The sequence below is a fragment of the Ptiloglossa arizonensis genome, chromosome 1 (genome assembly GCF_051014685.1).
Source record: "Ptiloglossa arizonensis isolate GNS036 chromosome 1, iyPtiAriz1_principal, whole genome shotgun sequence".
Lineage (NCBI taxonomy): Eukaryota > Metazoa > Arthropoda > Insecta > Hymenoptera > Colletidae > Ptiloglossa > Ptiloglossa arizonensis.
The window spans coordinates 33,658,339-33,673,473 of record NC_135048.1 but is presented as its reverse complement, the minus strand read 5'-3'; the positions used below and the strand labels follow the sequence as shown (position 1 = coordinate 33,673,473).

Here is a 15,135-nt window from a genome sequence, read left to right as displayed (position 1 = left end):
GAATTATCGCTCGTTCCTGGCAACGACTACGACGACGACGAGGAGGACGATGACGACGACGACGTGATTCGAACGGTCCTGTCTTCCGCGACTCGTTCACGACACGATCCGCTCGCGCGTTTAACGCGAAATCTCGCTACTTACGGACTCGACCGAGCATCTAATTACGCGGAGCGGTTAATTGAATTTTAATTCCAAGTTTCCTGATTATTCCTCTGCCCTTTCGCGTACGAGGATAAGGCTTGGAGGCTTCGAAGCATGGCGTCTCTTCGCAGAGGTATAGTTCTCTGTATTTCGACAATTTGGGTAAGTTCAAGGAGCTCTGTCATCTTTTGTATAGACACTAGTGAACTGTATTTTGCATAAAAAAGATAATTGAAGTTTTATTTCAAGTTTGCTGATTATTACTCTACCTTTTCGTAAGAGAATTCGCCTTGGAGGCTTCGAAGCATGGCGTCTCTTCGCAGAGGTATGGTTCTCTGTATTTCGACAATTTGGGTAAGTTCAAGGAGCTCTGTCATCTTTTGTACAGACACTAGTGAACTGTATTTTGCATAAAAAGGATAATTGAAGTTTTATTTCAAGTTTCCTGATTATTACTCTACCTTTTCGTAAGAGAATTCGTTTTAGAGGCTCCGAAACATGGCGCCTCTTTGCAGACGTATAGTTCATCCTTCGTATTTTGACAACTTCAAGGAGCTGGATAAGTTCAAGGAGCTCTGTCATCCGTGTACAGTCACCAGTGACCTCTACTTTCCATGGAAAGGACAATTGAATTTTTATCTCAGGTTTCCTGGTCGTTGCACCGCCCTTTCGCGTACGAGAATTCGCTTCTGAGATTCGGAAGTATGGCGCCTGTTGCACGTGGATAAATTCATCGATACAAGGAGCAAAGGAATCTCCCATAATGAATTCTCTTACGAAAAAGTATAATAATAATCAGTAAACAACAGTCGACTCTATTTCGCTCAGAGCGATTGAATTTTAATCCCACGTTCCCCACTTGTTACTGTGCCCTTTTGCGAGAGTCTCGGAGATTCCAATGAGAGAAGAACGATATTCGTTCTTCACGTGTACTTCTCTCGTAGTGTACGAACACGATAGTACTCATACACGAAAGTATACTATTTCAATCGCGTATATGTACACGAAAGTATACTATCTCAATCGTGTATACATACACGAACGTATATTACCTTAATCGCGACTATATACACGAACGTATACTATCTCGACAGTTTGGATAAATGCATCGATGCACCGTGCAATTGGCTCCTGGTTTTCGCGATTCGCGGATAAGTGAATTTTAATTCTACGTTTACTACTCTGTTTTCTACTCTGTATTTCGTACACGAACGTATACTATCTCAATCGCGTATGCATATATGAACTACTACAACGACAGTTTGGACAAATGCATCGATGCACCGTGCAATTGGCCCAAGTTTCCTCGATGTCTGGATAAGTGAATTTTAATTCTACGTTTTCCACTCTGTTTTTCGTACACATATATATACTATCTCAATCACATATACATACACGAACCTACAATATCCCAATCGCGTACACGTACACGAACGTATACTACATCGACAGTTTGGACAAATGCATCGGTGCATCGTGCAATTGGCTCCAGTTTTCTCGATTCACAGATAAGTGAATTTTAATTCTACGTTTTCTACCCTGTTTTCTACTCTGTTTTCCACTCTGTTTTTCGTACACTGGCGTATACTATCTCAATCACATATACATACACGAACCTACAATATCTAAATCGCGTACACGTACACGAACGTATACTACATCGACAGTTTGGACAAATGCATCGATGCACCGTGCGATTGGCCCTAGTTTCCTCGGCGGCCGGACAAGTTCCTTTCATTCAATTCCACGTTCTTTACTCCGTTTCTCGTTCCGTTTTCCTCGAGGCCACGAGAACGAAAGGCTCCCGGGAAAACCGCGCTAGAAAAGGAAGAAGAGCGGGAACGAAGACGAGGAAGAAGCCCGTGGAACGGAGGAGACGACGTGGCGCGAGCGAGCGAGCGAGCAAGCGAGCACACGCTTATAATACGAGGTCGCAACTCGAAGGGCCTAGCCTATTTTTGAGAGGGGGCTGGCTGGGGAGGCGCGGAGAGACCGGATGCTAAGAGAGGCGAGGCAACGGGGGTTTCTCTGTTCGGCGGGCTCGCACGTGATGCAGAGGGGACCGGAAACGCTCACTCCCCTACGCCTCGTGCCTCTCTCGCTCGCCTCGTATAGTCCGCCGGCAATAGTAATGGGACTTACGAGCAACGCACAATAAGGACACGAGTTCGATGCGCCTTGTGGCTGCCTGGCTGCCTTCGTTTCTTCGCGCACGCTTTTACCGTTCGTGCGCGCCGCGTTGCTGCTGCTTTTGCCTTCGTTTCTGCCTAACCGGCACCTCCCACTTTCGTTCTTGCCTTTCGGTTGCCATTCTTGCGCGCGGGACTCGCGTCGCTCTCCCTTTGTTCCTTACACCGCCCTCGAGGGTTCTTCCGCCCGCGAAACCTTTCGGCCCGAAGTTGTTGCATCCACGGAATCGAGAACAACGGAGCTGGAGTACTCTACTCGGAATTGGACTATCGAGAGCATCCGTGTCGGATACAGAGGACAGGTAAAGAACACTCGAGGATACCGGGAACAACATCGTTGGAAACCGGTGATCGAGGCGATTCTACTCGAGGGACAACAGAGGTCTAGAGTTCGTCGATTTTGGATACCGAGTTCGAGCTATGTCGAAGATTTCGAGGGAACGAGATCTTGTTCGTATCCAGGCCTAACTCAGAGTGAGCCGGACTAAGATTTTGCCTTAAATCAGACTTAAACCAGACTATGATTTTGACCTAAACCAGACCTAACCCAGACTTAAAACAGATCAAGATTTTGTTCGAATCCAGACCTAAACCAGACCAAGATTTTGTCCGAACCCAGACTTAACTTACACCAAGATCTTGTCCGAACTCAGACCAAACCCAGACCTAACACAGACCAAAGGCTTGTTCGTATCCAGACCTAACCCAGACCAAGGTCTTGTCCGTACTCAGACCTAACTCAGACCAAGGGCTTGTCGTATCCAGACCTAACCCAGACCAAGATCTTGTCCGCACTCAGACCTAACCCAGACCAAGATTTTGTCCGAACCCAAATCTAACTCAGATCTAAACCAGACCAAGATTTTGTTCGTACTCAAACCTAACCCAAACCAAGATCTTGTCCGTAACCAGACCCAATCCAGACCTAACTCAGATCTCGTCCGCAGCGATGAGACTGCGCGAAAAGAAACGAAACGATTCGAAAAGTATCGCGAGTGGTCCCCGAAGACGTTCGAGTCTCCCTAGAAGCTGCGCGACCTTGATGCACGTCTCGACGCCAAGAATCATAATGGAGGATCTATCGTAACGTACTCGAAGGGCCCCGAAAAGCGGTCGTGCAAGATTCACTCGCGTCGTCCGCATCTGTTCGATGTACCCGGGGTCTCTCGGTTAGTCCGAGCGCTCTCCAAGTGAGCAACAATGCCGTCGCAGCCAGCCTCCGCCAGGAGGGTGCATTTAGGGGTGCATTAAGGGAGGAGCACTCGAGGACATTATAAAACTATCTCGCTCTCCGGAATATTGGGGTAGGACTCCTCCCTCCCTGGCATTCTCCGTTCTGCCTCGGCTTCCGGTTGTAACACGAGCTTCCACGCTCCGTCCCTCTCGTTCCTCCGGTCTTCCCTCCAGCTCTCTGGTTTCTCTCTTTTGCCACCTTTCGCTCGTCTCGTTCCTCCGTGTCCGTCGCTGTCTCTCTTCGCCTCGGCGCGCACCAATCACGGTGACGCGGAGGACGAAAAGCGACGACCGCGAAGAAGACGACGACGACGACGACTACGACGTCGAGGGCGACACGGACAGGAAGAAGGGAGGAAAAAGAGAAAAAAAAAAAAAGAAAAAAAAAGGAAAAAAACACACATACACCGCGGTCGTGTCGTGAGTTCTGAATGAGCGAGAGAGGCTTTGTAGGCCCCCGAGGCGGTGTACGAACTATGAATGAACGAGTGAATGAATACAACCTGCGCCGACCATCATCACCCTCCCCTGCTCCCCCTCGACCCTACCGCCGCCGCGTACGCCTTTTCCCTTGCTCGGGGCCGGTTTCATCCCTCCACGACCCTACCACTTTTCGGATCTTTCATCCCTCTTTATAGCGTTTGTTCCGCGAGCTTGCACAATTGTCCGCGCCCCTCCTGGCATATGTTCGACCCCGTGACACGCCGATACCGACGATCCCTCCCCCCGAGTGCCGTGTTTTCTTCCATTGGAGTGTCGCGCGGGGTGGCGATACTCACGGCGAGAGACGTTAATTGGCGTTGTCGCACGAACGATGGAATAAATCGGTTGTCCGTGATTTCACGTCGATGTATCGGAAGATGATCGTCCTGGCTAAACAACGCGAGAAGAAACACGGACACGGTGGTATTTAATTTCGTTCTCGTGGAAAAGGAACACGAAGAAACGTGTACGTGTTCCGAATGATTTCAAATCTCTACGTAAGACACAGGTCGCTGCATTCTTCGCGATCTGATATTTTGCATCGCGTCCAATTTAACGTTATACCCGTTAGAAACCTCGGGTTACTCCATAACGATCTGCATCGCGGTATTGCAACCACGGTTGCGGAAATCGCTTTTGAAATCGCGCGATCATTCATACCGTGATAAAGATTGACTCATTTATCGAAATTCGAGAGACAGACCACGGGACGATGTACCGCGATCGTGTACACCTTTCGTTGGTTGCCGACGTTAACCCGTGCGTCGATCGTCCGTTCGAACGACGTTTCTCGAAGCATACTATATTTCGGGGTTCGAAAGACAATACGAGGTTCTCGACCTCGTTTCTTTCGAAACTCGAGCCCCTCTCGATCCGTACGGCGTCGCATCGATACGAAACCCCGGACAACTTCTTCCCGACGAGATCCAGCGGGCAGTTCGTTTCGACAACATCCGATACTCGGAACAATGATCCCCGTGGCCCCCGCTCCGGTTCACGATCCGAGTCCAAAGAAGGTGGATCTCGTACGATTTTCCCGGTATACGTCGCTGGCGCACACGTGCGTCTATAGAACTGGAAGTGAACCGAGCTGGATATATCTCATAAGGACTCCTCCAGTCCCGTGGTCGCCAAAAACGCTCTCTCTGAGGCCAGGCGAATCAAAATGCCGCGTGGCCAGCCACGGTTAGTTATCGCGCGGCGGTTGCTTAACAAATGATCATTGTGCTCGTCGGCACGATTGACTAACCTTTCCATAAACGTAGCGAATGGCGTCACACGATGGCCGATCCTTTTTTGGCCGGGTGTCGGTAAACCGTAGGAACTCGCTTTTGCGCACGGCGGGATTCGAAGACTCTCCCGACCGCCTCTTTTGCTCCTCTAATTTATGCAGGCGCGCGTGCGCGAGCGGCCCGTGCGCGGCCTAGGTGCACGCGCGCGACGATCACGAACACGACCACGACCACGACAACGACACAGATATACGTGACACGAACCGAAGAGCGAAACTCATCGCGATCGGGCATCCTCGAAATCGACGATCGACGCGCGCATGGGATCCGAGGGCCGAGCGAGGACCACCGAGTACCGACTCGTCGAGTGGTTGCGAAATATCGTAGGCCGTGAGACAGCTATTATCCACGATGTGGCTTTTCGGGGATCTGATGGGAAATTGGGCCTTAGATTCGGAAAATTCGGTGGTTCGAGGTAAGGGAACTCGGTGGTAACGGAGATTTTGCTAAACGATGCGCGGAAGTGTTGCTTTTTAAGGGTTCCCAATGGGCCCATAATGGAAAATTGGGACTCGGGTTAGGAAAATTCGAGAGGCCGAGTGGAGGAAATTCTGGGGAAACGGAGACTTTGCGAGGTGATTCGTGGTAGTTGGAAATGTTACTTTTTAAGGTTTACTAGTGGACCCAATGGGCTCGTGACGAAAAATTGGGACTTAGATTAGAAAAATTCGAGAGGCCGAGTGGAGGAAATTCTGCGGAAACGGAGACTTTGCGAGGTGATTCGTGGCAGTCGGAAATGTTACTTTTTAAAGTTTCCCAGTGGACCCAATGGGCCCATGATAGATAATTGGAACTCAAATTAAGAAAATTCGAGACTCTGAGCGGAGAAAACTACGTGGAAACGAAGATTTTGCGAGGTGATTCGTGATAATTAGAAATGTTGCTCTTTAAGCTTTCCCAGTGGACCCAGTGGGCCCGTAATGGAAAATTGGAGTTTCAATAGGGAAAATTCGAGAAGCCAAGCGTAAGAAACTCAGTGGAAACAGGTACTTAACTAAACGATTCGTGGAAGCGTTCCTTTTTGAACGTTTGAATCTCTCAATGGTCTCCAAAGGGCCCACAATGGAAAATTAGGACCCCGATTAGAAAAATTCGAGAGGTGGAGCAAAAAAAACTCCGTGAAAACGGAGTCTTTGGGAGGTGATTCGTGACATTTGGAGATGTTGCTTTCTAAGCTTTCCCAATGGGCCCAATAACACTCAATGGGCCCCAATAAGCCCACAATGGAAAATTGAAGTTTCAATTGGGAAGATTCGGTGTTCCCAGCAAAAGAAACTCCGTAAGAAAAAAAGGAGACTTTGCTAAGTGCCTGACGAAATCGAAAACGTTGCTTTCGAGGCTTTCTAACGATTTCGAACGGGCCCTGATGGAAAATATCGGTGATCCCAGGAAAGTAAACTTCGTAGAAAAATTGATTGTGCCCTGATGAAAAATATCGGTGATCCCAGGAAAGGATACTTCGTAGAAAAATCGATCGGGCCCTAATGGAAAATATCGGTGATCCCAGGAAAGAATACTTCGTAGAAAAATCGATCGGGCCCTGATGGAATATATCGGTGATCCCAGAAAAGAATACTTCGTAGAAAAATCGATCGGACCCTGATGGAAAATATCGATGATCCGAGGAAAGGAAACTTCGTAAAAAAATCGATCGGGCCCAGAATCGCGCGAGCAAGGATTCGAGACTCTTGGACGCGTTTGGGCCCGGTTGTTGCGGTATAGAAGAGGTTCTCGGGTCGTACGGTTGTGAAAAAGTCGGTGTGAGAATTGGGTCGGTGGTGGTATTCGCGTAGAGAGAACTCCGTTCGACGAGCACGCCGCGATCTATGGGTTGGAAAAGTTCGAGAGCGACGTGGATGCACGTGTATGCGCGGGAGTAACGTAACGCATCGGTTCCAAGAGGAGGAGGTCGAAAGCGAGGATAAGCGAGAGTCGAACCAGAGACCTCGAAGAGCCGCGATACATAACGTAACAGTGCTCCGGCAAGCAGAAATAATGAGTCTATTATACGGTCGTCTGTGTTGGTCGTCTTGCAACGACACGTTCTACGCGCGGCCGAATCATGATACAGTTCGTCGGGTCTTATGCAAAAGGCTTTCGGTGATTTTGCGCGAAACGTTGCTCGCGGACGAACGAGACAGGCACCGTTGTGCCCGTCGATTCAACGAAACGAATCGTGAAACGATTTAAACGAAATTCGTGGAACGATCGACGAAAGTGACAGGGACCGATCGATACTACGTTGCGTAAACAATTCACGTGGTTTCTCGCCAATCGAGAATCCCCGTCGTTGGTTGGATCTTGAGTACCTCTAAGGACCATCTCAAGATTGTCTCTATTACTTTTATTTCGTCGGTGTAGCACTATCCGAGATTGCCAGGAACCATGGAAACAGGGTTATAATGTATTTGTTTCGATCTAAGCAGAAACTGGGAGTTGGAATTTCGAATTTGACCAGAATATCCGCTCTAGGAACCGTAACTTCTCTAAAATCGTCACAATGCTTGCGGTCGGACAGTGACCAACGACTTCAAACGTTGGTTTTACTTTTGAACTCTGCTACAGGGGTCATAGACCTCTGAGATTGCCAGGAATCATGGAAACAGGGTTCCAAAGTGTTTGTTTTGATCCAAGGAAAAATCGTGTGCTCGAATTTCGAATTTGACCAGAATCTACGCTCTAAATCGCCACAATGCTTGCGATCGAACAGTGACCAACGACTTCAAACGTTGATTCTACTTTTGAACTCTGCTACAGGGGTCATAGACGTCTGAGATTGTCAGGTACCACGAAACAGTGATTGCAAATGCATCGAGACTCTCGATCAAACTGCAAACAACTGTCTTCAACTTCAATTTTACTTCTACTTTCACCCTATAGATTCGTAGCGATTCCAAGATCACGCAAGGTATCACGGAACAATAGTTCCACGCGTGTGAAAGCTCTCGAACGAGCAACATTCAACGATTTCAGAGTTCGGTTCTACTCTATGGGTTCGTAATGCTTCTAAGATCAACTAAGGTATCATTGATAGTTCTACGTGTGTAGAAGACCTCGAACAAATAGCATCCAACGATCTTAAACTGCGATTATACCTCTATTTCCATCCTACAAATTAGTAATGCCTTTAAGATCACTAAGGTACTAACAATAGTTTCACGAGTGTAGAAACTGTCTTACAAACAATATCCAACGATCTCAAACTACGATTTTACCACTATTTCTACCCTACAAATTAGTAATATTTCTAAGATCAATTAAGGTACTAACAACATTTCCACGAGTGTAGAAGCTCTCGATCAAACAACATCCAACGATCTCAAACTACAACTCTACCCCTATTTCTACCCTAAAAATTCCTAGCATCTCTAAGACCATCTAAGGTCCATCACCGAACAGTAGTCCCGCTTATGTAAAATCTCTCGATCAAACATCCAACGATCTAAAACTTCAATTTTATCCCTACTTCTACTCTAAAAATTCGTAACGCCTCCAGGATCGGCCAATGTACCAAACGATAGATTACCACGCGTGTAGAAATTCTCGATCAAACGACGTCCAACGATCTCAAACCACGATCCTGTCGTCTTCAGTTACCAGTTTACGAACATTGTACTTTCAACGACCATTCAATGCCAGACCAATTCTCCGGTTGGAGACCCTGGATCGCAGAAACGAGGAGATATACCTCTTATTGGTTTCGATCCCGCAAGAAGAGGGCGATCGACATAGTCCTCGTTGGAAATGGAATCATTGGGACGTCGTGGATCGTAGAAACGAGGAGGTACACCTCTTATTGGTTTCGATTCCTCGAGAAGAGGGCGATCGACGCGGTTCTCGTTGGAAATGGAATCATCAGGACGTCGTGGATCGCAGAAACGAGGAATTACACATCTCTTTGGTTTCGATCCCGCGAGAAGAGGGCCTCCTCGCGGTCCTCGTCGAAAATGGAATCATCGGGGGGTCGTGGAACGCTCGATCGCGGCGCGGATCGAGCACGAGAAGGTTTTTTCTCGTACTGAACGCAAGGATGCCGCGAGAGGCAACGGAGCCCGGCGTCGTCTCCATTGTCCGCGGCGAAGCGTGCAGAGGGCCTGACTTTCCCTCGTTCACCCACGGTCACTGCTGCAATGACGTAAGGCCCCCGACTAGAGGTAATTGTTACCTACGCTACGAACGCTCGCCTCATAATGTTCTCCTCCGTTCCGTTCTATTCGAGAGCCGGCTCCGATCCGCTCGGCGCGACGCGTTCGCGTGTGCCGAACCCGCTCGTACTCTCCTTCCTCTTCACGGATTCGAGACACCGCGAGAGGGATCTACGAGGGTCTTCTCGACCGCCACCCTCGATGAAACGATCACGAGGAGAGACCAGGACCACCGGAGTTCTCGCTCGAAGCGCGATCGAGTCGAATCGATTCGGTTCTGGTCGACTCGGATCGAATCGGTGCGAATTTGAATAGAAAGCGAACGATTTCGAGTCGTACACGGGTTCGACGAGCTGACACGTTCGTGTTTACATATTCGGGTGGTTGCGTAAGCGTTACCTCTTAAACCAACCTAAAGTTAATTCAATCTATCCTCGTTTATACCAGTTGTTTCGTGTCTTTTAACCCTTTCCAGGTACAATTCAGTGTACTATTGGGAAACTTCGTGGTTGAGAATTCAAATTGGAACTTAAATATCACGTTCTTGTAGATTGTAAACGCACGTATGCGAAGTATATAAAAATGTTTTATTCTGGATGAATTTTACGACTCGAAGAATTTTCTCGAGGCTTCGGTTTCTGGTAGCAAAAATGCCTCGAGTGCGAAGGGTTAGTATAAGGGTGGAAGAAAAAAGAAGAATTTGAAATTTTCAGAGCAGACGAGCAGTAGTCTTTAAACGGAACGTAAGAAACGTTTCTCGACGAGAAACGAATATTTACAAAGTTACAATTCCTCGTTCCCATTCAAAAGAACGAGTGACTCGCTTCGGGAACTTTCCGGTCACCGAGATGCATTTCTACGACGATGCAACGTCTCGTAATAAGATAATTCTGTGTCACGATACGCGTGTGGAGCGAAGGATCCATTGTTTTCGTACGGTAGCTCCGGAGGCGTGCAAGTCGTTCGTTTAAAATTATTCGATAGCTTCTCGAGCTACTTTTATCAGCATTTTTTCGTTCCATTTGATGGACCACCGTCTACCGTAAAAAGACACCAACTTTTGTTCTTCGTACCTTGTCCACGATCTTGGACGTAAATCAGGAACTCGAATCGAACACTAGAAGGCGATCTGGTAACTGGAGACAGGATCGCAGTTTGAGATCGTTGGACGTTGTTTGATCGAGAGTTTCTACACCCGTGGAACTATTGTTGATACCTTAGTTGATCTTGGAGATATTACTAATTTGTAGGGTGGAAATAGAGGTGAAATTGTAGTTTGAAATTGTTGGATGTCGTTTGATCGAGAGTTTCTACACACGTGGTAATCTGTCGTTTGATACATTGGCCGATGAGCGTTCGCCTGGGGGTGTTACAAATCTGTAGAGTGGAAGAAGGGGTGAAATCGAAGTTTGAGATCGTTGGATGTTGTTTGATCGAGAAGTTTTACACTCGCGGAACAATTGTTGATATCTTGGCCGATCTTAGAGACATTACTAATTTGTAGGTTGGAAATAGAGGTAAAATTGTAGTTTGAGATCGTTGGATGTTGTTTGTTCGACAGTTTCTACACTCGCGGAACTATTGTCGGTACCTTGGCCGATCTTAGAAGCATCACTAATTCGTAGGATGGAAATAGAGGCAGAATCGCAGTTTCAGATCGTTGGACGTTGTTTGATCGCGAGTTTCCACACACGCGTTAACTCTGTCTCTAATTCGCTCAATAGCCGTCTAAACGCCTCGAGACTTGGCTTCGGGTACCCCTACCAGTCGCGAGCGACGTTCTCCCACAGGCGGTGTTAACACCGCGACCGATAAGCATCGGTAGCCGGGAAACGAGAAAAAAAAAATCCAGGACAACAAATTGCTCGGCCGGATGAATGGGATGATCCACTCCCAGCGAGGCACTCCTGGCCCCCGTTTTCCATTGTTCGCCGCTGGAACAGGCCCGGAGTCCTTCGGCCTGAATGAGTTGCGTCAGAGTTCAGCGATGAAAACAGCCGAGAATAAGGTGAATAAGGTGAATCACGCCGGGCGCGGAATCGCGCGCCTCGCGGAGCTGGCCGAGATATTGCAATCTCACCCTCTCCAGCGTAGTGGATCGTCGCTCGCGGGTTTCAACCGGCCGGTTAGCTGTTGGTTAACAGAGTCGATTTCTAGACGAGTGCGCGGTGAAATCGTCGGATCGTCGTTTCGGTGCCACGGTTTGCTACGACGACGACGACAACCACGACGACGACGACGTCGACGATGACGACGACGACGACGAAGACGAGAACGACGAAACGTTAAATGAGAGGCGAGCCCGGTGACGATAATGAGAGACCTGTGGCAACGCGTGCAAACGCGCCGTGCCGAGAGATGCTATCAGCCACCCTGACGTAACAATGAGAAACTCCTCTTGGCTGAGTCGCAACCGCTTTCGTTCGCGGCCGCAATCGGGGGAAATAAATAAACCGGCTTGTCGCGCGGTTTCGCGGCTTTTGCTCCTGCTACCCTGGACTCCTCTCGGTCAGCGTTTCCCAACCTGGACTGCTAGAGGGCTTCGAAATATCTTCGAGAAGGGAGTTGACGTTGTCTGTAGGAATTATATTTCGGGTGTAGTCGACTTTGGGAAGTCCCTGTGGGCTATTAGCGATTGGTTAAACCCTTGGAGTACCACGAGGATAAAAGTATCATTGTGCGGTATCCTCCGTGCGGTGAACGCACTAGAGGCGTTCGGTGAGTACGCTCGATGAACGAGAGCCTGGGATTTCCGCACGAGCCCTTGTGAATTGTCAGTTCTTTGCATTCGAAGCTTTTCTGTTACCAGAGCACACCTCAATGATATCCTTCGAATCGTGTAATTAATTTAAAATGAAACATTTTCATTTCAATATTACATATGTTTACATCCTGCAAGAAAGGAGTAATTGTATTTTAATTTCAATCCCAAACCACGATGGTTTTCCCAATTGGAGAGAAGTATGTAAATGTAAGAATTTTGATGTAAGAATTATATTTTATAATTCTCCATCGTATGGTATCTTTCCAAACAGTCTCTCGACTGTAAAGGGTTAGAACATTGATCGTCGACGAATATTGTCTCGAAACTGTGATATATTTTCACTCGAAGGGAGAACCTCCTCAAAGTAGTTTTCCCAACTTCTCGAAGATGTTGGTCAAGTGTCAAAGAGAGATCGGTTGGGAGACCCTGGTCGTCGTGAACGCGAAAGAACGAGAGATCTATTTACTCGTCGTTTCGGCGCGTTTATCGACACCCGATCCGGAGGAGACATTCAATCGACTCTATATTGTCAAGGAGAGTTTTACAGCCGTCGACGAAACGAGAGAGCTGCCCCGAGACAGGGCTCACCGTGTACCACGGACCTTTCCTAATTTATCTCCCTCGCGTAAACGTTTGTTCGCATCAAGCTCCACGAACGTTTTTCAACTTCAAGGGATCGTGCACACGCGAATCTCGAAGTAAGACCGTTCGATCGATATCGGGGGAAGAGTTCCTCGACGTCGATGGATTCGGTTCGTGGGTGTACTCGTCCGTGTCGTTTCGAATTCACCGTTTACCGTTTCTACGGTTCCGAGGAACAAGTTTCGCGATAAAGGACAACGTTAATTGCACCCGGAGCACCGTACGCGTCGTCGACGCTTCCAAAGCTAGATTCTCACGAGAAGGTAATTAATCCCTCGAGATTCAGACGGCCACAATCCGGCCAAGGTTTCTCGTCCTTGCGAAGGACGTTGCTAATTGTACCTAGGATCCAACAAGACGGGTCCGGTGAACTCCTTCGAATGCAAAAAAATTCGCACGAGAGAACGACCAACCTCTCGAGAGCGAATCAAAACAGCTACCACCTGCCAAGAACGTTTCTCGTCGTTGCAAAGGACATTGCTAATTGTATTTAGAATAATCCGCGACAGGTCTCAAGAGTCTGCGAGATGTAGCTAATCTCTCGAGGATCGAGTCCAGACAGTTATTATCTAGCAACGTTTCTTGTCGTTGCAAAGGACATTGCTAATTGTATTTGGAATAATCCGCGACAAGTCTCAAGAATCTGCGAGATGTAGTTGAACTCTCAAGAGCGAGTCGGAACAGCTACCACCTGCCAACAACGTGTCTCCTTGTTGCAAAGGACATTGCTAATTGTATTTAGAATAATCCGCGACAGGTCTCAAGAGTTTGCGAGATGTAGAGCTAATCTCTCGAGAATCGAGTCGAGACAGTTATTATCTAGCAACGTTTCTCGTCGTTGCAAAGGACACTGTTAATTACACCTAGGATCCTTCACGGTGGGTCCGATAGATGGTTTTAAATAGCTACTATCTGGGAAGGTTTCACGTCGTCGCGAAGAACACTGCTAATTGCACCCAAGATTCTACGTGCAGATTTAATCGACACTTCCAAGAGCTAAAGATTCACGTCGTTGCAAAGGAGTAATTGCACTTAGGGACCTGCGCGACAGGTCTCATCGAGAGCTAAAGATTCTCACGAAAATGTAGCTAACCTCTCAGGATTCAGTCGAGACAGTTATTTAACTTTTCTCGTCGTTTCAAAGTACTAATTGCACCTAGGGTTCTGCGCGAGAGGTCTCATCGACCCTTCCAAGAGCTGAAGATTCTCGTTGCAAAGGATTGATTTCACTTAGAATCCTGTGAGATAAGTTTCATCGATGTTTTCAAAAACTAAAGATCCTCGTCGTTGCAAAGGACTAATTGCAGCTAGAATTCTACGCGACAGGTTTCATAGATGCTTGCAAGAGCTAAAGATTCTTACAAAAATGTAGTTAATCTCTCAGGATCGAGTCGAGACAGTAACTATCTACCAACGATTTTCGTCGTGGTAAAGGACTAATTTCATTTAGAATCCTGCACGACAGGTTTCATCGATCCTTCCAAGAGCTAAAGATTCTCGTCGTTGCAAAGGACTCATTGCACCTAGAATCCTATGCGAGAGGTCTCATCGACGCTTCCAAGAGCTAAAGATTCTTACAAAAATGTAGTTAATCTCTTAGGATCGAGTCGAGACAGTAACTATCTACCAACGATTCTCATCATTGCACTAATCACACAATCTTGCGCGACAAGTTTCATCGATGCTTCCAAGGGCTAAAGATTCTCACGAAAAGGTATCTAATCTCTCAGGATCGAGTCGAGACAATTATCATCTACCGACGATTCTCGTCGTTCCAAAGAACTAATCGCACCTAGAATCCTACGCGAGAGGTTTCATCGACCCTTCCAGGAGCTAAAGATTCTTAAAAAAATGTAGTTAATCTCTTAGAATCGAGTGGAGACAGTAAACCAACGATTGTCGTCGTTGTAAAGGACTAATCACACAATCCTGCGCGACAGGTTTCATCGACGTATCCAGAAGCTAAAGATTCTTAAAAAAATGTAGTTAATTTCTTAGGATCAAGTCGAGACAATTATCATCTACCGACGATTCTCGTCGTTCCAAAGAACTAATCGCATCTAGAATCCTACGCGAGAGGTTTCATCGACGCTTCCAGGAGTTAAAGATTCTTACAAAAACGTATCTAATTTCTCAGGATCAAGTGGAGACAATTATCATCTACCGACTATTCTCGTCGTTCCAAAGAACAAATCGCACCTAGTATCCTACACGTGAGGATTCCTAGAGTCGCGTCGACGCTT

General features: G+C 47.4%; 1 protein-coding gene across 7 annotated transcripts in view; it reads right to left on the bottom strand.

The window, feature by feature from the left end:
- Pnt (ETS transcription factor pointed) overlaps positions 1 to 15,135 on the bottom strand; it is a 279,236-nt gene that overhangs the window by 28,850 nt on the left and 235,251 nt on the right. The window lies entirely within an intron of this gene.